The sequence below is a fragment of the Solea senegalensis genome, linkage group LG5 (assembly GCF_019176455.1).
Source record: "Solea senegalensis isolate Sse05_10M linkage group LG5, IFAPA_SoseM_1, whole genome shotgun sequence".
NCBI lineage: Eukaryota > Metazoa > Chordata > Actinopteri > Pleuronectiformes > Soleidae > Solea > Solea senegalensis.
Window position 1 is genome coordinate 17,074,120 of NC_058025.1, and position 24,392 is coordinate 17,098,511.

The 24,392-nt window shown below is 40.0% G+C and overlaps 1 protein-coding gene across 2 annotated transcripts in view; it reads left to right on the forward strand.

The window, feature by feature from the left end:
- The first annotated feature begins 537 nt into the window (after positions 1-537).
- The window catches only part of taok3a (TAO kinase 3a), a 60,168-nt gene continuing 36,313 nt past the window's right edge, over positions 538-24,392 (forward strand). Inside the window, exons 1-2 of one of the 2 annotated variants that reach the window (XM_044025524.1) lie at positions 538-692; positions 22,428-22,557. The gene's annotated coding sequence lies outside the window, so the exon portion shown is untranslated. Of the gene's footprint in view, positions 693-1,023; positions 1,175-22,427; positions 22,558-24,392 lie in introns of those variants that run through there. The other variant, XM_044025525.1, reaches the window with a different exon arrangement.

A 24,392-nucleotide genomic window follows, 5' to 3' on the forward strand; every position in this document is an offset into this window, starting at 1 on the left:
TCATGCACATTTGTTTTTTTTAAATAAATACTGTTTTTATAAAATAAATGCATCCTAATGGCTTCATTTTTTTCCTCAATATGTATGTGGTTAGCCTGGCTAACGCCAGACTGCATCTTAATCTCGACCGAGTTCATAGTCTGTGCTCATAACACAGCTGAAATACAGCTGTTTGTTAAAATCCAAACAGCAGGTGGCAGCATTACACTACATAATGTACCCAGGAGACGCGCTGGTCGCTGGATTGTAAATTCTAAAGTTGCAATAGAATCAGTGTGACTCAGTTCATGCATCTTTTATGAATGGCAAAGAAAATAAGGTGTGTGATTTTTTTGGGCACATTTTGTTATTCATGGAAACTTTGCTGAAGAGACAGGAAATCCTTTCTGTTTTCTGCTTTTCATTTGAGCATACTTGCTCAACAAGCAATTTTGTATTTGAAAAGGGGAGAGCATATGGGACAATTCTGTGCTCGTGCTTCACTGCAACTTTATTTCCGGCCGACTGTCTGTCAAATGAGCTGTCAAACCCGCGCGAGGGGTTGAGCTCGTGCTACTCCGTCATTCAGGAAGTCCACACCAACTGACAGCACTTCACTTAAGTCACACCGACGTCTTCAGAGTCGGACTAAACGCTCCTGAAGTGCACCGGCTTCTGAACTACGACGAGTTCTCTGTTTTCTACAAAAAAAGGTGAGTGTCTAGTTTCCCTCTCTGCTGTCACTGTTTCTGTTAACAGCTCTCCAAACTGATGTGACACTTCCTCTTGTCTGAGCGGCTAAGCTACAGTAGCTACACAGCACCGCGGTTTTAAAGTGGACCCAAACGCGCTGCCCTTCCTTGGAGGTTTTGCACCTGAAGTTGTAAATGAGCACCGTCGCCTGGTTTTGTCGTTGTTCGGCTTGCCGTGTCTGTGTGTGAACGCCAGTCCTGTCAGTGGTGGTGAGCACTGAAAGCGGCGGCAGCAGTAGCATCGCTGGTGGGGGGGGGGAAGTGTGTTTAAGTGCGTAGGTCTGCTGGTTGTCGCGGTCCTCAGCCGAGTGTGTGTTTGCTGATTGACGTGATTGTGCACCTGCTGTAAACCTCCGCTGAATACTTGTGGGATATTGACGGTTGTAACGCGGCGGATGAGACGCTTTTTCTCTCTCTCCTCTGTTTGGTTTCGTCCTCAGCGGGTGAGTATGAAGAAAACGGATGACAGGTTGAACATGAAGCGCACAGTTGAAGATGGGGTTTTATTTTTGTTTTTAAATGACGACATAGCAGCTGGATGCTGTGTAAACTCTGTTTTAATATTGTCATAAAATGTGAGTCGCCGTGCGTGAGTCTGTCACACATTAAATGACCGTGGCACCTTCCATTGCACCTTTCATTGTTGTGAGTGAGATTTTTACTATTACTGCACAGTCTCACTGGCTTTCAGTTGAGTCCGTGCATCGTTCACGGAACCACATTTTACTACAATTACTACGCCTCCGTGGAGTCGTCAACCAGCCAGGCATAAACCCTTGCATAAACCCATCTTGTATGACATATTTTTGTGTTCAGCAGAAGCCATAGTCAACAACTTGTACGTTATTTTACCTTTGTATTCCTCACCTGCATGCACGGCGCTTGGTTAAAAGTGAATGCAAACGCGCTCGACATGGCAGATGTGCAGAACAAGCTGAGCACGAAAACCCAAGCTGACCCAACATGATGTCATCTCTTGTTTTGTGTTGCAGAGCGCTGGCTTTCACTGCGTGACTCTATGCGTATCGTTTGTAAATACGTTACTCTAATGAAGAAGAGGTCTGCCCACGCAATTTCAGGATTTAATCCCACTCTGTGACATAGTCCCTCCCTCCCATGGTATTCAAATATTTATAGTATTTTTTCCCTCTTCATTTCCTTTTTCTGTTCAGAGGTTTAGAGCAAGGATGTGGCGTGAACTCATTTCGCACAAATTTGTTCTGCAGAACAAAGAAGTGTAGCAGTTTAAATAGGGCTGCAACCAACACTTGTTTTTACTATCAAATGGTTTTGTTGTCAATTGCATTTTTGTGTAGTCCTGATGTCAGCTTTTCTTCACTTAAGAATCAGAAATACAGTTCTCTTGTTGTTTTATGTTACCATAGTGCATGTCCACTTGTTGACATCACCCTGTAGATTTATTGTCAACCTACTAACCATGCTACTGATAAAGGAACCGAAAGTGACACACTTCCTCATTAGTAATTGTATCTAGAGCAGTTGAGCTTTTATGATCTACACTGATTGCACCATTTTAAAGGTACAGTATTTACGTCAATGCCATTGGCTGATAATACACACATTATGTGTTTGTACCATTGGACCTAATTGAGGTTAACTACATCTGGTGACATAAAAGCTTTTTATGTCAGAGGTTATGAAACTGGAGACGTTAAAGACCAAGGGTCAAAGGGCCAAAAAGTAACAACAGATATTTTTCATAGGCTTACAATATTACTGTTCATTGTTCTTACATGTTCTTCTGCTTCCATTGAGCCTTTGTTAAACACCGGATGACACTGGTCTGTATACGTAACAGGACAGCGAGCTTCCTACTGGCAAGTGTAATGCTTATAGTCATGTCTTTTTTTTTTTAAACTGTGTGAGAGACGATTGAGACATTAGCCAGGGGTTCTCTCATGAATTTGCACACATCCTTTGGAGTACCAGTGCTGTGATGATGGTCAATTAATCTGTTGATTTTCTCAGTCAGTATTTTTCAGTTTTAATAATTTCTTTGTCAAATGGAGCAATGAAATTTGAAATATTCACATTTTAAAAAACCTCTAAACTGAATAATCAATTAGCAAAATTAAATGATTAATTGATTAATAATCAATTAATCGCATAATCGCTGCAGCCTTAGACACTACAGCTGCTCTTGACAATTGACTGATGTGGCTGTCAGACAGGGGGGTGTGAGCTGCAAATGCTTCTACTTTTCACACTACAGGCAGACATCCATTTACACACTAGACACTTTGCAACTACACCAATCAATATTCCTGTTATTTCCTCAATCACCAAATTAACAAGTTGTATACAATTTTGGAAATGTGCCCATTACTATATCCCACAATCCACTGTGATACCTTCGAATACCTTGCCTGACCAAAAATCCAAAACCTACATATGTAGTGCAATGTATAAGTGCTTCAAATCAGAGCCATTGACTCATTATTCTATTGCCGTATTGCCACCGGCTCTACTCGTCTGGCCTCACCTTGGCACAACATGGCACGGTTTAGGTTACATCTCCACTACAAGTACCTACTCAACTTGGGCAGAGTCATCACTGCACGGCTGCGTGAAACTGCAGGGGACTTTGTTTTATTCACGACACACACACACACACACACACACACACACAAACGAGTGACTAGTGACTTGTAAAGCAGTTGTTTTCAGTGTAACTGAATCATGACCGAGGCACAGACTCCATCTAACCGAAATACAATGGCAGTGTCTGTGATGCAGATCTTGCGATCCCCAGTGCTGTCTCCTCGTAGTTGTTGGAGATTAACCCATGTGTTTAGGATTGTTAAATAGTTTCAACTGATCTACAATTCGGCACTGTTCAGCTTGATTTCTGTGTCGGACGTCTCCAGAGCATAGACTCCTACTCCACAGACTACAGTGGCAGGGTTGTTCGCCGCTCTCGATCGGCGGTGCTGTCCCTAAATACACCAGACTCCTCTGTTAAATATTGAGAACTGTTGGAGATTAACCCACGTTTTTAGGATTACCGATCTACAGTTCGGCACTGTTTGGCTTGATTTCTGTGTCAGACGTCCTGTGACGCTGTGACCAATTAGTGGCCGGCAGTCTGACCAATCATCGTACCAACCAGGTACAATGCTAGTGGAAACGCTACTTAAACCGTGCTGTGGCGAGGCGAGTAGAGCTGGTGGAAATATGGCATATATGTCCTGGATGTGTACAAAATTGAAGCTCTGTTTGTTGGTTTCCTTTTTCATGTAGACATAAAGTTGGTGTCTGGGTCATATTGCAGTTATGAAATTCTGCCAGGCTGCTGACAGCATTGTAATGCTAGTGTTGACCCAGATAGTTTATGCTTTGTCTTGCGCATTCCTTGGAAGGTAGAACTTGGCAAATATTGGACCCTGGGGCTGAGAGTTTTAAAATGGCCAAAAGAAACTAGTCACACTCCCTGATGGTGTAATGGCAACTGGCTGAGCCACACCATCATAAAAGGGCAACATCCAATAGGAAAAGTAACACTCAGTTGGCTACATGCTGGAACTCGCTTACCCACTTAGTCATATTGGAGGATGTGACAAAATGGGTGATGTGTCACCAGAACAGCACCATACTGGAACAATCATTACACTAATGGCACTAATTTAGGTAGATACTGTGGCTTTTATATGTATGTAATATGGCCTTTTAACCCAATGTGTTCCCGTACTAAGACGAGAACTGTTTATATTGAGTTTACAATCACTAAGATATCATATCAGATAAGGCAATACTAAAACCAACAATAGGTGAACCTTTAGTGGTGACTTCACAATGAACAAGACAGCAATCTATACATGCCACTTCTGCAAAGTTTCTGTCTCATAGTATACCAATAAAACTTCAGCTATAAACACAAATAAAAGAGAGGATGATGATGATATGGTAACTATAATTGTATGTTAAATTAAAGCTAATTAATGTGAATATCTAAAGCTGTGATTGCTCTATTTTAGTATTTGAAATGAGCAACCAGAGCTGATGAAAAATTTTACCAGTATTGCTTATATAACATGTGATGGTGTCTGTGTGTAAGTATGATCCCTCTTTTGATTAGTCTAAGGTTGTTTTTCCTGACTACAGTACAATGCAGTATTAAGGGTATTGCTAGTAGAGCAAAAGTAGCCAGAGGAAGTGGTAATTTGGTGAAAAATCATTCTGATATCTTTGCTGTGGATGAAATAATGAAATTAGAGATGTTCCAATACCATTTTTCCCTCCCGATACCGATTCCGATACTTGTGATGTGGGTATCGGCCGATACAGAGTACCGATACCGATACCAGTGTGTGTGTGTGTATAAAAAATATATCGTACTACGCCTGCATGACTGTGATATGATTACCATTGGTGGTAAGGTTTGGCGCAAATGGACACCATTTATTTTTGTCAGTGATATGTTATTTCGTTTTTCAGCTTGTACGTTTGTTTTGACTCTGGTCCAAACGCCGCAGAACTGGCAGAGCTTCATGTTTCCATGACGACTGACCAGGAAAGGGCGCGCGTGACATAATTTTTACATGACTCCAGATTGTTAAAATTAGTCTCTGAAGTAACGCTAAACTTTAAAAACAGGCATACATATGCAGGACACAGGTACGCTAGTTAGTTGTAGCGCTGCTCTTTTTGTTTATGGGCCGCTCCAGTTATGGGCTGTTCCGTTAGCACGCCTACAGTCAAACGCCACCGACATGATGAGCTATGGTTAGCTCCTTGTCTACAGGTGTTGGGTGATCAGTTCTTTTCACACCTCTAAAACACAGTGCACAGTGCAACTGTTTCAAGAGCGGCAAAGAAGAACCGTGTCAGAGCTAACGGAGCTCTAATAAATTACGTGGTATCGGATCGGTGCATGGACTCCAGTACTCGCAGATACCGATGCCCACATTTTCGGCAGTATCGGAGGCATCGGAGCCGATACTGGTATCGGAAACGGAACAACTCTAAATGAAATTAACCTACTTTCCTATTTGCCCTAAATATGTGTGGATGGATTACCCTAAATGCTGGAAAAAGGTGAAGATGAGCTGGATTTGAAGTTTGTTGTATGTCAAGTGTGGTTACCAGCAAGGCTGAAATGATTCCTCAACAACTTGAGAAATTTGAATATAAAAAAAAGGCAAAAATGCTTTGCATCGAGGCGGCGTTCGATTACTGTTCAAACAGAGCTCCGTGTTTAGCTCAGAGGACAGGGTGATAATAATGCTGCAATACTTTGAATGCCAACCGCGGAACATACTGAAGGAAAAGCAGAAATGCAATGCACAATAAGCAGACACAACGGAGAGAAGGCAGCGCATATTGCAAAATGGAGAGGGACAAAAAAAGTGACGAGGGAAGCGAAAAGAGCCCAAAAAATTTGCGTGATAATTTCAACCTGAAATTTAAGGAAACTTATGTTCAATGTGTTCACTGCAAAGAATTAGCTTACTGTTATAGTACGACATCGATGTTTCAGCATATCAACCCAGTGTATGCATCCAGTGCACAACGGACACAATGTAACATTAGCATAAAAGTAGATGAACGTTATTCTTAATTTAATTTAAATTAACTTAAAGTAAGCATATGTTATGTTAATGACTGTATGTGCAACAACCAGTTAGCCACATGAATCAACATGGCTAGTATGTTTATTTAATATGCTGAAGGTTTCATGACACCCACTAACCTATGCCTTTGAAATGAAATGTATATGAATAAAACACCTGCTGTGTTGAAGTTGTGCATTTTATGCTGTACTCAGAAACTTAGAAAGATATGTTTTGATATCTGTAGCGATTTATGCATTGCTGTATAGTATACGAGATTATAATGTTATATAATATAATTTTCTGAAATGTGCAATCAAACAATTAAAATGTGTCTTTTTATAAAAAAGAATCCAGTTTGTTGTTTGTTTTTAGAGACTCATCTTGTTTTCTGTTATATTTACTATTAGGGATGCAACAATATTCGGTATTTTACCGAACTGTTCAATACGCAATGGCAACGGTATTTCGGTACGTCAAAAAAACTAGATCCAAAACTAGATCCATTCAGGAGCAGGCGGAACTCAAATGCACGGATTACCTGCTGGTACCTGTCCATGCAGTCGTACTGCTTTACCATCAACCATATCCCTGGGTGGAGCAATGCCACGTCACCGAGCGACTGCGGAAGCCCTTCGCGCTGATTGTTACACACAGATGCTCCAACACACACATCAAATGTGAACATGACAGCCTTGTCATGCTCACATTTGATTGTACAGTATCTGTAGTTGTAGTATTAAGTGGGTTAAAATTGTTTATTTTTATTGGATAGTACTAAACTTTATATTTAATTTGTGTGGTTTTATGTTTGGAATTCAATTTAATCTGATGGTGCACTATTGTTTAAACAGAGTTTGTGGTTTGATTATATCTGTGCATTTAATTATTTTTACAATGCAATATTGCCTTTGCTAGTCTGCGTAGTTTTCTGTTAAGATACCAAAACCGTACCGTTACCGTGGCCCAAAAACCGTGATGCATACCTAACTGTGGGAAAACTGTACCGTTGCATCCCTTTTACTATTGTGCTTTAATTAAAAAAATATATAAAAAAGTAGGAATAAGACTCGGGTTCATGACCTAGCAATGTCCTTTAGAGCTACACTGATTTTTGTTTTAGAAATCAGGGCAGCCGATGGCTGATAATTGATCCCGATTATGTATGATGGCTTTAATATGGCATTGGGCCACAGAGAGCGTAGTCAAGATGCATTATTTATGAAAGGAGAAACTGATGCAGAAAAGATAGGTCAGAAGACTAAAAAATGCATTTTCAAATTTCGTCAGCGTATTGTGGGCATGTTCTGACATCTGTAGAGGAGGTTGTTACAGTAGGCTTAGTAAAGGTACCAGGGTGTGAGTAAAGTTTAAATTATAAAGCAGAGGAGGAAGTGACTGTCGCTACTCTCCAGCTATTCATACCCATACCCATACCCCATACAGTGGTTATAGCTGAGCTTACACCAGCACTTATGGCAGCAACATTTTGTACACATTTCATTTAATCTGTATACACTGATCAGTGGATTTGCTCATGGATGCAGTTAATCCATGAAAAGCTTTAAAATTGCTTGGCAAGAAGGCAAAACAGCATGACAGAGAACAATGGGAAGGACATCCCAAATTTAGTGACCAGATTCAAACCCACACAGTGGCTAGTATCCAATATACTTCAGTGTGCTCCAAGTCTGTCACTCTTTTGCTGAGAATATCTGATCCTGATAAGATAATTTATCTGTACCAGAGCTTTGAATTATTACATTAACTTTCAAAAGAGGAAATAGATTCAACAATACTAATTTTGTTGACAACCTGCTTGTTCACATGCGATTGGGCTCTTCACTCCGCATCACAGATAACACATTTTCTAATAAACAGTGAAAAACAAGAATCTTAAGTATAGATCTACATAATGACATCCCAGTAATGACTGAAAAATCGCAGGCCACGGAACTAAACAGTATTTTCACTCATATTATTATTCCAATAATGAAAATTCACAATGATCAACTCATTGCACTTATATCATCTAATCTCTGATATATGAAACTATAGCCAGATTGTGAATACCAATGGTGTCTGCAATACCAACCAACTGCGGTAATGCGTGTTGACCTCTTCAACTTGCATTAAAACTAAAAAACGTTTTTCCATGGCTGAGGGTAGTGAGTGTGTGGGGATTGAGAACACACATAACGTGCATGGTGACTGAATCAACTCTGGCCATCACAAATTGATTTGGTCTTTTGTAGTGATCAGGTAGTGATGTCTTCCCAGTCTCCCTGACTCTAATGTCCTCCCTCCTCTTGAATAGTTTCATTACCAAACATACCTGCTCTTGGGCCCACTGGTAGGCTCATATGTCTTGTGACTTGCCACAAACATTGTAATGAGTTTACTAGTTGTGTGCTTGATCTACTCAACGTCTGAGAGACCAATATTATGATATTGTTTAAAAGTTGACACCCTTGATGTCAGTGGGGAAAGTCTTGGCAGGTTTTGCTCAGCGTTCAGGGACACCTGTTACTCCTCCCGGTTGACGAATCCTTCTCAGCATCTCTTAAAAGTCCCTGCTGAAGCTGATGAGCTTTTATACCTTTTCAATGCAACGGGGTGACTTGTGAAAAAACATATTCACAAATTGTCTGTTTAGCCAGTACTATCTCAAATTTGGCGTTTGCCACAGTAGCAGAGCACATCAAATATTAAAGTGCTGCTGTCAGGCCTAATGTTCTGCAGTGATCTGGTTTAGTATGTCTAATACAGGAATGCCGTCTCGGATGACAAGGAGAATTATTCCCTCCCTAACCCCACCCCCTCTGCTAGCAGATGTGCTCATTTGTTCTACATTTAATCAAAAGACAGCATATGTCTTCACTGCTATAAGATCATAGTCTTGTTAAGCTAGCTAGAGAGAACCGCAGCAGTTTTTTTGTAGCAGGATTAATCTACAGTAGCATTAGCATCTCATTAAATTACCAAAAGGTGAGGACTGCTTACACATGCCCACGATCACAACAGGTGGTCTACTAATATTTTCTTTGGTGGGCATCAAGGCAGTGTTTATACCCAAGAAAGACTCCACTATCTTATCTATTGTCTCATTTTGCTTCAATGTGTGTGTCTTTCACACTCAGCCCCAAAACAAAATGTCTTTTTTAATAAAAACATCTAGGGGGTCCATATCCATGTGGGCCCAAAAGACCAAGTCAAAATCAGAAACTCTTTCAAAAGCGTTCACCTCTGGGTTTATTGGAAACTGACCATGATATGGAGTAAGAGGGAAACATTTAATATGATCCTAGTCATGGCCCGGCAGCTGGTGCAGACCTGAGTCATGGCCTTTGTCGACTGAAGGCAGTGGAGGAAGTTATGGTCCAACAGATGTCTCATCAACAAATGCTTCCCCCCGTGAGGATGCCACTTCTGCTCTTGAGCCGCAACTTTGCACTGCTGGACATCGTCTTTGTTTCACCATCTTGTTTGGATCTTTGGCAAGTGGTAGAATCCAGCTGTCACCCATCAAAAATATTGCTCACATTAGAAGACTTAAATTGTGGCTTTTGTCTGGAGGCACATATCAACCTTGATTCACCTAGCACATCTTATCTTTTTTTCTCCTCTCTCTTTCACATAGTGTTGCATCTGGATTAACTTGTTTGACACATGAATTTATATGCTATATGCCAAAATGTGGGACAGATTGGTTGTTAATTCATAAGAATTTCTCGTGCATAACATGAAGTATTACTTTCTTTGTTTTCTTCCTCAAGCTAAACTCTCTGTCATAAGAGAGGCATTTTGGCAAGTCAGTCTGATTGGGTGTGGGAGGTTAGCATGAGCAACTTGATTACAGCCCTTCATTAGAATCATGCGTCCTATGCTTTGGTGGGTTTGCAGCTGTGACCATGTATTGGTCCCCCTCTACTCCCCCTTTTCAACCCCCATTATGTCCAGCTACATCTGTCTCCAGCCTCTCTTGGCTGTTCCATGACTAGGCCAAGTTGAACTGCTGGGGAATTTTGAGCAGCCATCACCATCATCTAAAGAGACATTGCATGGCTGACTTGTGTTATCTCTGCCCACCATCACCCCTCCTGGGTCTAGGGCTTAATTTAGCCCGGCAGAATGAAGGAAAGGGTTTAGGCGAGTGTATTTTTAGGACCACATGCTTGACTGTAATAGGGGTCTTTTAAAAAATTCAAAGTGTCATGTCATAGGCCTACAATTTGCATCCATTCTGCTGACTCTCTCCTGCATGCATCCAGCTGGGAAAACTATGCTCACTGCTAGCTTAACAGAGTAGGGCATGTCAGTAAGGCTTAGGATACATAATTGTGATGTGTATGTTTGCTGATGTGAGTTATTTTGGTAGCCTCCTACTGTTGTCTCTCAAAGTTGTCCATCAGTATTTTTTATTTCACAAATCTCTTTTTTTACACTTTCAATGAGTTGGTTGAGCACTTCCAGGTCAGCACAGCAGTACACACTGTGGACACTGTTGGAAGCTTGGTAACATGTGGTGAGAGCTGATCATGCTTACATTCCATAATACAGGCTTACTATGGGGTTACTTGGCAGAATCCATTTTAGTTTACCTGCCACCAAACCTGACATAACTGCTTGGTAACTCCTCATCTATCAGGCTGCTGGGGTGTGTGCCAACCCCCCTTCCCCCAGTCCTAAGAGAAACTAGGCCTTTCCCCAAGCTCTGTGCATCCCTAATGCTGTGACTGGACAGCCTCCATTGGGTCAAGTGGAGATTTGCCTCTGATGAATCTGGGGGAGATTGTGCTGTTACTCTCACAAGCCAACAGTGAACCAGGCTAAATGTGACTTTTAGTTTAGTCTGTGCCTCAGCTCCGCAACGAATGGTTAGTCAAGGATTCCTTCTCACAATGGCATTGAATTTAAGAAAATTCAGCCAATAAGATTAACACTTCAAGGGCATTGCTGCTATTTAACCCTTGATTCATCTGAATGGTTGTGACTAGTGTGTCATATTGGGGGGCACTGCCAGCAAATGCCCCACCCCTCTTCTTCCCTCCCCCCTTTCTCTCATTTCATCTCTCACTCACACAAATGAACCAGATGTGCAGCACTCCAAAGCCAGGACGCCATGAACCCTAGGATAATTGCAGGGTGATATCGTCTTAGAGGGCAAAGGGGAAAAATTGTGAAATTATCAGTCCGTGAGCATATTGAAGAAGCTCATGCAGATGCACACACCCCTCTTGGGTCTTTATTGAAAGCTACCACGACCCATGTCCAGCTGTTGTTTCTTTCACGTCTGGTAATAACAGTTCACAGTGTAAGAGCAGAAAGCAGGCAAATATTACAGCTGGATTACATTTCAAGGATCAAGTTACTGTTCTCACCAATAATCACAGGTTGAATTTTGTTATTGATGCTCTGTCATCGCAATAACACACAAGACAATTAAACAGTCATTCATAGATTAGCTTCGGAATTGCTGATTGCTTCAAATCTAAATGGACATTGTGACTGTGTATCAGGAAGTCATCAACCTTTCAGGAAATTCAAAGCAGTCCAGGATGAATACTGATTTCCCCTACGCCCAACACGCACACTACACATACATATACACAAAGTCAAGATTACTATTATCGAGGCTTATCATGGACACAAAGTACGACTACATCTGACACTCCCAGACATCAATCTAGTCTAATAGTCTTTCTTATTCAGACACATGCATGCCTTGCTTACTCTGATTTATTGGACTGTGAGTTGTATAAATAATGACTTCTCATTATTTATTTATTTATTTATAGTCTTCGTGGTCTTATGATCTCTTTCTGACTAATATTTGCAGTTTTTGCAATTAGTTTCACTTTGTTATGTATTGATTGAAAACGCATATAGGACTACAGGATTTAGTGGATTGTTGAGGTCATGACAACTAATCTGTGTGATCTGCTGAGATCAGACTGAACAGTTAAAGTGGAAGATGTAGTGATAGTGAAAATTTACTGGAAGAAAATTTGGACTGCAAGGGGTGCAACCTTGTGCAGAGGATAAAGCAATAGAAGATGAATGAATAAAAGAAAATTTCAACTGCTTTAACCGCACATTTCCATTCCTCCATCCCAAAGAGACAGTGTGAGAGTTTGCAGAAATAAATAAATCCCATCAGAAACAGAAAGCCTGGACAATTGGATCAGTTAGTAACAAAGGGAAAAACAGCAGAATATTTAGGAACAGGCTACTTTATGGTGTACTACTGAGTGACACAGTCCTTGATATCTTAAGCCTGGTTAATACAGCAATTTTTGTGCCAATAGCCCAAGAAATTTGTGTACGTGCTGTTAAACATTTGTTGAATACTACAAAACGGTTAGCTTTAGTTGGCACACAATTGTTGAGAGTGTGTATTGCATAAAGAACACCTGATGCAAATGAATGTATTTTTCATTTTAGAAAAAATAAATGCAATGTAAAGATTACCCTTTGGCTTTCTAGATCTTGTGTCGTGATTTTCAAATAGTCAATGCCTTCAATGAAAAAAGATCAAAGCAGCAAAATAGAGATAATGGATAATGGAGATAATGGGCCAAACTTGCCAAAGGTGAAAAAGCATGGATAAGCTTAAATCACTAAAACGAGACAGGACCACATATGACATTTATATCACAAAGCAAGTTGTGCTGGCTACTGCATTAATATAAGGAGGGGACAATCTAGACCAGTCGCTCACATCTAAGCTATTTCCATTGGTTGGGTCTGTTTTAAATGTGTAGTTTCTCAAAAACATAATTTAGCAAAACCATTAGTAATTCAGTGCTGCTGGTCATGGAGACCCAACTATTAAGCTACAGTTGACATATTGATGCTAATTGAATCTTTTTATGTGACCTTACTGTGTACAGCTGTTTTTACACTCATACTGTTAATAGCCATTGTAACAAGGGCATTACACATCCTTTAGTTTAGTGTATTACACACACAATTATACCTTTTTAGACACTTGTGTGGGAAACGTGTGTCTTTTTATGACAGATGTGTCTCTGTTTTATGATTCTAATATTATTTTGCCCCACTGTGTGTGTGTAGCTGTGCGTCTGTGCACATGTGTGTGCATGTTGCAGAGGCAAAGATAAAATCTAAAAGAGGAAGAGGAAGTTCTGAGCCTGCATTAATTACCAAACTAATTGTGGACAGAATTTACAGGGGATACATTCTGAGGTCTAAAACCCATGGGCCCTCTACCACTCTGTGTAAACCCGGTGATGATGTACATAATTTATACTGTCAGTGTATATTTGAAAAAGGAGAGGAAGAGGCAAAACGCAAGGGAAATGACTCTGTGGCCTAGATGCATGTTTCTTTTTCATTTCCTCCCATTTCTTTGTCTCATTTTGGTTGATCAGTCTTTCTTTTCTTAAACAAGAGAATGCAAGTTGGAGGTTTGTGTGCCTCATTTTCTCCTGCTGAGTAACATCTATTGAGACTTTACAGTTTGATGAGTCAAGTTACCTGCCACCTTCTCAGACATGTCACATTTGATGTGCTGTGGTGATCAAGCCATTTCTGTGTTGACATGACAGCTCCTCTATCAGTAGGGGTATTTTTCCACATTAGTACTTGATGAGTACTACGTGCAGACTTTTCTGGTCTCTTTCTCAGTTCTTTATATCAAGGCACATACCTTAGAGGTTGGCAAAATATGACAATAGTTGGGAGAAAGAAGTAAAGGATAATTAATCAGATCATTAATAGATATCACCCTCACCTTTTAAATATTGCTTTGTGCCTTTTCATCATATTACATACATACATACATACATTCTTTATTTTACAGCACTGTCAGATTTGTTGTTATATAATGACATTATACTTCTTATTGTAACAATTGTATTGTAACAGCAACAGTATTACTCCCAGTACACTAATGGATGCAGGACATTTTTAAGCAGTTTATTTTGATTATGATAGCTGTGGGAGTCCTGGACATAAATGTATAACCATGAATCACAACATCCCCCGCCATCCCTTGAGGCCCCAGCGAATGACTGCATGACATCACTGTTTTCGCGCCAAGAACATGGCCTTCACGAAAGTCAGAGAGGACATGTCATTCAGACAGCACAGGCATCTAATATGGGATCCATACATGGATCCATTGACCAAGCACGTTTGTAACATTAAGAACAGACGTTTGTAGATCTGGCTTTGTCTGGAGGGCAGTTGGTATTTCTTTGAAGCTCGCAAACCTTTGTTGACACATATGTCAACACATATGTCAACAAAGGCATATAGGAAATAAAGCTGTTGAAAAGATTAAAATATTTCTTTAGGCACATTCTGAACATTGCATCAGGTCACAGAGGAAAAAAAATACAAGAACAATGCTATAGCTTGCTTCTGCTCATGGTATGAGAGCATCACTCACATCACTCCAGCAAATGCAGCTCAAACCTGTGTGTTAATTTATATCTCTTTCAAGAAAAAAACTCTGCAAATGTCTGCATGTCCTACTCACTATTAGAAATTGTCTTCTACACTGATTTCACATCAGAGCATCCAATAGGCCACTAGTAATCTTCCTGCTGCTCTTGATTAAAAAATCCTGCTGAGCTTTATTGTAGTGCTTCACTCTACTCAGCTCACACACACACACACACACACACACACACACACACACACACACACACACACACACACACACACACACACACACACAGAGAGCTTAAACCCATGTGGTGTCAGGGACACAGTCTCTTCATGTGTAAAACATGCATGTAAACAGCGCTTGAGCCTTTGAAGAGCCAGAATATTTTATATCAAAGCTGAAATCTCAGCGATGACAGTGTGGGTGTTAATCGTGTTTAATCTGTAGTGCTGTCATTTGGCAACCCCAGTTTGACCACTCTCAGTGCTGTACTGTGTGGCATTATTATATCATTATCACTAATGTAATGATGACCTAACACCTTTGCACAGTACTGTAGAATACACACTTAGTATTATTTATTTATGGTTGGCTTTGCAGGAAAGCTTGCACATTGTGTGTGGTGTTTTTTTTTGTGCATGTGTGATTCCACATCTTCCATGTGTTTGGGTGTGCAACTAAGGAACATTTTTGCAGCTACAATGAAAATCAATACAGCTGGGAATTGATTAGTGTCATAAACAGGCCGTGGGTTATTACTTGGTCAATATGGTCCATCAAGTCCCAGCTGAGCCTGGGCAGATGTGGCCAGTGGTAGGGAGTGTTACACAGCATTGATGAAAACACCAGTGCTTATCCAATGGCCCTTCCTTTGTTTTCACATTAATTTAGCACCAGCAGCAGCCTGATGTGTCAGCAAGGGTCAATAGCAACTCAGTGGCTCTGCGGCAGTCTATCATTATGTTCACACATACTCCATCTCATATTCCATTCTATTCTAGTAGTGTAAATTTCTCACCAGGAATTCACCCTCATTTGTACGCTCTTGTAATCTTTAAGCACCAAGTTATACATGTACCAGTGTATACCAGTATGTATACATGTGTGTATACCTGTGGATTTCCTCATATGACCTCACACAAGTTTCTGTGGTTATTGCCTTTATCATTGTCAACATTGTCAAAAAGAGCACTTCCAATTGGAAACTTTCTGGTCCAGTAGTGCTACATTGAACATCATGGCGAAGTTTGAGGGCTAACTGTGGCTGCAAAAGTAGGATAAATGCAGTAGAGAATGTGTTCTGTTAATTCACAGAGATACTTTTCTCTGTGTTGTTTTGAAAGGATTGCTTTCCACAGAGGTCTGCAAGGGCCTCCGTGATGTAAATTTTTGTCATCTGCCCATTTCCACAGTGGTCCACATGGACCTTTCATGGACCTCTGTGGAAAGCAATCCTTTCAAAACAACACAGGAGCAAAATTTCTTGGTGGATTAACAGCACATTCTGTACATAAAGATTACAAGAATAAAGACGTACAAATGAAGGTGAAAACTGCTAGAATGGAATGTTAGACTGGCCCATGTAAAACTTGAACAGAACCCCAGATGCACTTTTTAATTACTTTTTTTCTGCCACTTTTCACAGATTTGCTTCCTAACTTCTGGCTATTGTCTTTATTGGCTATTAGTTTATGTCTCTCTGCTTGTTATGATGATACTGTGCAAGAGCATGGGCAGGGCAGTTGCAGGTAGTCAGGTCTGACAGATGGGTGAACCAGCCAGTCATTCCATGACGTCTGAATTAAACATGTTTTAGAAACAAATCAAAAACCCCTGTTTAAATAGGTCCGTTGCTTCCACATCTATATCTGAGCCTGTTGAGATGGTTAGTCACAGTCATCTTTGTTTGCAAACTCACTTCCCATGTATTGTCATATCTGATGTAAACTTAAAAGCCTCAACATTAATACCTTTTACTTGCATTGAGTACTCCAAATAACACTCCAACTGAGGCTGTATACTATACATGCCTTAAACTGGTAAATAATTTTGTACCGAGGGGAGGTGTGTCATTTAAAATTGCCACTGACATTGATACTGTTTGCCTCAAACAAACTATGAATCACTTGTCACCAGCCTTGTGAGCACTGGCATGTTCATTTTGCAGACTAAAGTGGGTGTTTTGGAATTAAGTTGGTGTTGACAGTTACTGACAGACTCTCTGTTGAACCCTGATGTCTGTGTGTCAGTCAGTGCTTTACAGCTTACACATGTTAACAGCTGTGATTGACTGAGTCACCTATCCCTGTCTTTGTCGTGATATGAGAGAATTAGCCAGCAGGACCACCACCTCCTCCATTGGTAGGCCAAAGATAGTGAAAGCCAAAGGCTTAACACTCATCACTAATGGCGTGTTTCCCCCGGCTTGCCTCGGCATGGCACGGTTAAGTTGCATTTCCACTGGCATAGTACCTGGTATCAGGTACTTTTTTTTTTAGTACCTGCTCTAGAAGGATTGAACGAGGTATGAACCTGTATACACCCAGTACTAGAATGAAGGCCTCCAAGATGTTAGCACACATAACACACAGTAAATACTATATTTCTCCTCATTTGTAATTTTGCCTGTGGAACAAGTATTGTCAGCACTGACTCTAATGAAGCATGATCGCACCTTTGAAACACCAGTTTTTTTCCATTATTTTCCCCAAGACTTGGATCTGTCTGTGTGTTTGTGTGTCTGTGTGCAGCATGTTGAGGAGAGCTGCCCTTGCCTTTCACCCATGCTAAAAAAGAAGAGTCTCCATTCTTCAGTGAAAATGCATCATACACTAACAAAATGAAAATGGTTGACAAATTTAAAAATATTAAATCATTGATTTGGTGACACCGAACAAGTGACAGACACTATGGTGAACGTGTACTCACAAGTTCTCTTAAAACCTGCTGTTTCAGAGTAATAAACAATAGATTTTCAATATAAAATGCAACATATGTGCATATTGGTGTTAAAGTGAGTCAGTTTAGAGTAGGTGGTGCTCGTGATTCGTGAGTCGTGCTTCGAAAATAATGAACTGGTACTGTGTTGGGCCCACAAGGCTTTTTTCCCCTTTTCTTTTAATAAAGATTGCCGGAGAGAACATAAAATTATATAAACATGGACTTCCCACATGTGTGTTACTGAAGGAATATCACATGATGCTGTGAGTGCTGCTTGTAGATGTGGTTATGATTCAAAAGGTTTTGATGTTAGTGTCGGTGCCAGTACACCGTCTTCCGATGAAACTTTGCATTTTTTCATATGGCCCCAAAAACACTGAGCAGCTTCACAGCAGTTGTTGCTGTTGAAGTACTCATGTTTTTTCTATAATCTCAGATAAAAACCGAACCACACATACTCATATATATCATATAAATCATCGCATAAATCATCCTTCTTTTATGTTTTCCCACTTCCCAACTTTTAATAATCTGTTTTCAACAAGAACTCTGTCTCTACATGTGTGTAGCGTAGAGTGTGGGTTTGTAAAAACCGAGAGTGTAGATTGGTGAACAAACACACACTATTGACAGTGTTGAAAACAAAAAAAACACACTAACACTGATAGTTGCCACAGAGGATGAATGGCTTTAATAGAGAAAAACTCCATTCTTTTCTCCCGAGGAATGGACACACACATGGACCCCTCTGGATTAATGTGAATGATCTATAATGGCTTTCAAATTGAACGAGGGATAGCTTTCTTCTTTGTGTGTCTTATGTGTGTGTTTGTGTGTGTGTGTGTATGTGCAGATGAATATATTTTATTTTTGTTTCACACAAGTTGCATTCCCACACTACTGAACTGTATTTCCTTCTCCCAGATTGCTTTGGACAGACCACAATGCTTTGGACAGAATAGTGGTGGTTTAATTCAAATTCCCAATTGTAAAAGACTATAATGGCAAGATAAAAAAGCAAACATATTGATAAGGAATTTTAGACTTAACAAGGCATAGATTTGAGACTTAAGTGACTTATGAGACTGATCCTTGACAAACAACAGCCTACTTGGAGGCAAACTGTGAAGTCATTGCAAACAATGAGAGGACCTCATAAAACCATGCTTCAAAAATCGCTCAACTTCCCCTTGGTGCAGGCTCACTAAGAGCGCTGTCCCCAAAGGTTATACGGAACTCAGGTTTCACTACATATTTGAATTGTACAAGGTTATGTTTTTTTCAGATTGGGAGAAAAGAGAAAAGTCTTATTGCTCTTAATTAGGTCTTGCTCACAGTTTGTCCATTGCATTTTAGCTGAAATAATTCATATTTTGAAAATGGTGACATTGTGATCCCCCTGTGTGAAAAGCCACATAAATGCACCTTTTGAGGATCTCTGAGGAAACTGTTGGTAATGTAGCAATCTTAGAGAAGCTTGTACCATAGTGGAATGATACCCAACTTTATTGCCATAACATGCACCATATTTCATAGTGGAGAGACAGTATCTTCCCTTTTCAGCTGCTGGCTACGCTAGATACCTCTCAAAAGCCCCAGGCTAGCTTAATATTGCATGGCTGCACAGAACCCATATGTGAATGTGTGCAGGGGGCAAAAGAGTGTGTTTAACACTAGTGTTGAGGCTTTCATGGGTCATTGTGTGTGCATGTGCATGTGTGTTCTTCACGTTATATCGGTCCTTGTGAATTTCTATCATTGAAAGTGCAAATTGAAATGTGTGAATGATTTGGCTTGGTACTATTGAAAGCTAATCTACAGACACGTCCGTGGAGAGGAGCATATTTAACATTCATTGAACATTCATTGAAGCTTGGATGAATTGACATAAGTGTTACAATTTTGTTTTGATTATAGTTGTGTCCAAGAAATAAACAATTAAACAGCCCTCATCAGCATTTAGACAACATCCCCTTGAAGTTCTCACACGTTTTCTGCATTAGAACAACAAAATACTCATCCAATGAAACCACTTAGCAAAGGAGACGGTTAAATCACTTATTTGGCCTGTACAACACTGAAACATAACCTTTAAATCTTCTTTGTTGGACATATACTATAACTACAATATTATGGGGGCATTTGGTGTTGCTTTAAATCAAGTAAAGGAAATCACTTTAAATAAACTAGGGATTTAGTTGTCTCCCTCACCCACATTTATTTTGGCATTAGCCTAAAAGCTTATCTGAGAAGGTAACTGTGTAGTGTGTGTGTGTGTGTACACATACATATCTCAACAGTGTCACTAAGCTTCTAAGATGAGAGCTGCCCCAAAGTTTCCAAATCCTGCTTTAGAGTGGAGAGTATATAGTGTGTGTGCGCACACTTGTGCACACTTTGCTCTGTGAAAATGAGTCACTGCTATAAAAATCCACTGCCGCCCTGGCAGGATAATCAGGACAAATGTTTAGTTTCTCTCTATCTCACTGGATTAGTTTTATTTTCATTCTGGGATCATTTTTGTATATGGCAGAAATTGCCTCACATTGGGTTGTTGGAGCTTTATTCAAACCAAAAGTATTTTGCTTTGAGACGTGTGATCGAGGGCCACACGGTGGTGTAGTGGTTAGCACTCTCGCCTTGCAGCGAGAAGACCCGGGTTCGAGCCCCGGTTGGAACAAGGGCCTTTCTGCATGGAGTTTGCATGTTCTCCCCGTGTGTGCGTGGGTTCTCTCCGGGTTCTCCGGCTTCCTCCCACAGTCCAAAAACATGCAATTTGGGGATTAGGTGAATTGGACACTCTAAATTGACCATAGGAGTGAGTGTGAGAGTGAATGGTTGTTTGTCTCTAGCTGTGTGTGGCCCTGCGATGGACTGGCGAACTGTCCAGGGTGTACCCCGCCTATCGCCCGATGTAGCTGAGATTGGCACAGAACCCCCCGCGACCCTCTGGTGGAGGATAAAGCGGTTAGATGATGACTGACTGACTGACTGACGTGTCTATCAACATCTGTCTTTTTATATGTCATCAGTATAACAGAATATTAGATCGCCTGTAGGATTGTGCAATATGGCAAAAAAAAGGTTAGCAAGAAAATCTACAGAAAATTTGTTTTTGATAGACTTTAAACTTTTGTTTTCTACAAATTTGTTTTATATTTGTGGTTGCTCTCATTCATTTTAATGTTCATAATGTGGAACTGTGAGATACAAATGAGAAGGGTTGTACTTTCACTTAGACTTAGATAGACTTTAGTGCCATTCAATTATACTGTATACGTGTACTGATGTGTATATATGTATATGTATATATGTGTGTATGTATATATATATATATATATATATATATATATATATATATATATATATATATATACATAAATATATATATATATATATATATATATATTTGGAGCACTAAGAGCACTCAGTATGCTCTTCCAGATGCTTCTTTTTCATTATATATAGTTATCAGATTGCCCTTCTCTATAAACTGGGTTTTGGACATTTTAAGGTATCACCCTTTTCTCTGGATACTTGTAATTGGTATCTTATCCGTATCTTCATGGTGAGGCTGGTCAACGTGATGTACTTGAGTAAAAGACACAAACATAGTCTTGCCATTGCACTTTTTTTTCGCACTCTTTCTCTATCTCTATTTATGTCCCTCTGTTGGTTGGTTGGTCACAAATGCCAAGCAGGGTGGAGTGAGCAAGGAAGACGAGGAGGAGAAGTGCAGCCACAACTTTCCCAGAGGCTTTTGCAAGTGTCAGTTTGTGTTATAAATCATTCAGGGACACTCAGAGAGGGCATGATACATTTTTATCCCCTTTCTCTCATCCCTTCATTCTCTCCTCTTCTTTTATTATTGCAAGTGGTTCTCCTGAGCACCCGATCTGCCACTCGGCACGATCAAAAAGACAAATGAAGAGTAAGGGAAAACAAATGGATAAAATCAAGAGTTAGAGAAGGAGAATGTGATGCCATCTGCAAAATGTATTCTGGGATGGACACTTTACTCCCTGTGACCCTGATAATAACAAGCAGGTATACGAGATTAACGAATGGAAAAATTGTTCCTATCGTACCCTTATGGACAAAATAATTAGCATCCTTTTATTTGTTAGACACCAGCACCATGTACTGTTTCCTTTTTCTTACAATGATGGTCCCGTGGCAGCACCTGTAAGATTCAGAGTTATGTTTTCTTTTTCCTGAAGCTGATTTAAAAAAAAAAAAAAGGAATCATGAATGCAGGTGTTCAGGTTTTCATTGTCTCTTAAGTCATGCTATTATCTGCTGTCACAAGGAAACACAGAAGCTTTACCTCTGCTGGTACTGAATGGACTTCTTCCTATAAAATCTGTCTCTTGGCATATATTATATCGTAAAGATGCTTGAGGAGTCTGTTATTCTTGTCGGTTACGTACAGTGTGAAAAGCATTTGTTTTGTATAACCTTATTTTAAACGTGCTTTACATTTATGTAAAACAATTTCTAAATGATTCCAGTGCAATGTCTAAATGCTGATCATATTTTTTTCATTTTAATATTCAAACTGGTTGTTAAGATCAATATTTATAAGAAGAAAACCACCAAGTCAGTGTTACCAAAAAAAACAACACAAATCCGTTATCAGAATTGCTGCTGATTATTGTTCTCTTTACCGGCGAAGTTATTTCCATTTATAATTTTAACCCTATTCAAGTCATTGGTGCAGTTTTCTAAAGTTTTAAATCTTTCTTTCTTTCTTCCTCTGTTTTATCTCAGGTACAGTATTATTCCAAACCTGAGGAAAGTCATCAAGATGTCAACTGTGGATTTCAACTGAGGAAAGAATAACGCAGAAAGAGAAGGAGACAGCAGGCAGTCTGACTCCCCCTCCACACATTCCCTAGAGGTAAGTTTGACTCTTACTTAGTTTAATTTATTTTCTTTATCAGGATGCCTTATTGTGTGTTTATATTTGTCTTTATTTTGATTATACCTTCCAGATCTCCGTGAGTTCACTACACACATGTCTGAAAGGCCATAAAAGTGATGTATAACCTTTTTGTTGTTGATGTCACCCAAACAGAACATTCTGTTTCAGACATTGTTCAGTAAAGAAATGTGTGTGTGTGTGAGAGAGATAGGGGGGAGGGTGAGAAAATCCCCTTCATGTTGCAGTTAGACAGCCGGCAGAGGCATCACCCGACTGCAAGCTCGAGTCTTTTTTTTCCACGTAATGAAAGCCTGCTGCCCTTCCGGCTCACTGATGTACATAAAAACTAACCAGCCCTGTGTCACACTGAATTAAAGCTCAGTTTGGGAGGAGGCAAAGTTTCTCTGACCTATGAGAACAATTTTTTCAAGTTGCCTGTGTGTCTGCATCCACAGGAATTCCTCTGTGTGGGTATTGCTGCAGCAAAAATGTTTGTGGTTGCATGTTGGCGGCATGCAAATAAAACATTTACATACTTACAAGTGGTAGCCTGGTAGCTCAGACCACTTTTATGGTTGGCTTGTTAGACTTTTGCATACAGTGGTTTATTTTTTTTTCCTTTAAAAAGTTTTGATGCTCAATTATCTAAAAGCTCTATAGAGGTTGAAGAAAAGCTGGGGTTTGTCTGTGGTTTGGATTCTTTTATGAATTAAACAATAACATACATTCCATACAAGTCCTTCTGTCAACCTGTCATCATCACATATAGCGCCAATGCCATTATTGGATTGAGCAGAAAGTTGGGTGTTTCTATGGGCAAATCTTGTTGCTAAATCCACACCCGGAATAAGAAATGAGCTTGAGGAGATGGGGTGTGGTGAAAGGGAATAATTTGGGTCACAGGACGATCCAATTCTCTTTATGTGGGGGATAGTGCGTCCTTCATTGCCCGTCTTCAGATGGTACAAAACACTGCCGCACGTCTTTTAACTGGCACACGTAAATTTGAGCACATTTCCCCCATTTTAGCTTCACTCCACTGGCTGCCCATACACTTCAGGATCGATTTTAAAATGATTTTATTTGTTTTTAAATCCCTGAATGGTCTTGTCCCGCCCTAGCTCTCTGAGCTTCTACATCCATACTCACCCGCTCGCTCTCTCAGGTCAGCTGATCAGCTGCTCCTGAGTGTGCCTAAAACTCAGCGGAAGCTCAGAGGGGATCGTGCCTTCGCTGTCGCAGCTCCAAAACTTTGGAATGCTCGGCCTCTGCACATAAGACAGGCCTCGTCCTTCTCTGTTTTTAAATCCCTTCTTAAAACCCACCTTTGGCCTTTGACACTTCATGAGACACTTCATGAGACGTTTGGTTTTTATTTATTTTACATATTTTAATTTAAATAGAATTTAATTATTTATTGTTTTTTTATTGTATGGCTGCTAATTCTTATTGTATTTTATGATTCTAATTTATTTTAAGCTGTTTTATCTAATTTTGAACCTTTTATTTATTATGCCTTTTATTTATTCTGTACAGCACTTTGGTCCATTGTGGTTTGTTTAAAGTGCTTAACAAATAAAGTTGGATTGGATTGGATAAACGCAAAAAAAACAACAACAAAAACCTGACTTAAAATGCCCTGCGATGTTGATAGGTTTTCAGTTTAGTGAGTCCCAAGTTCCACATGTACTGCACGTGGGTCCTTGGTAAATTCATTGGGTCCCCAATGAAGTGATTATAAATTGTAGTAAGGCATGGTTACAAGGAACAGATATATTGATGGACAGTGGTTCCTCTAGGATTTTTTTTTT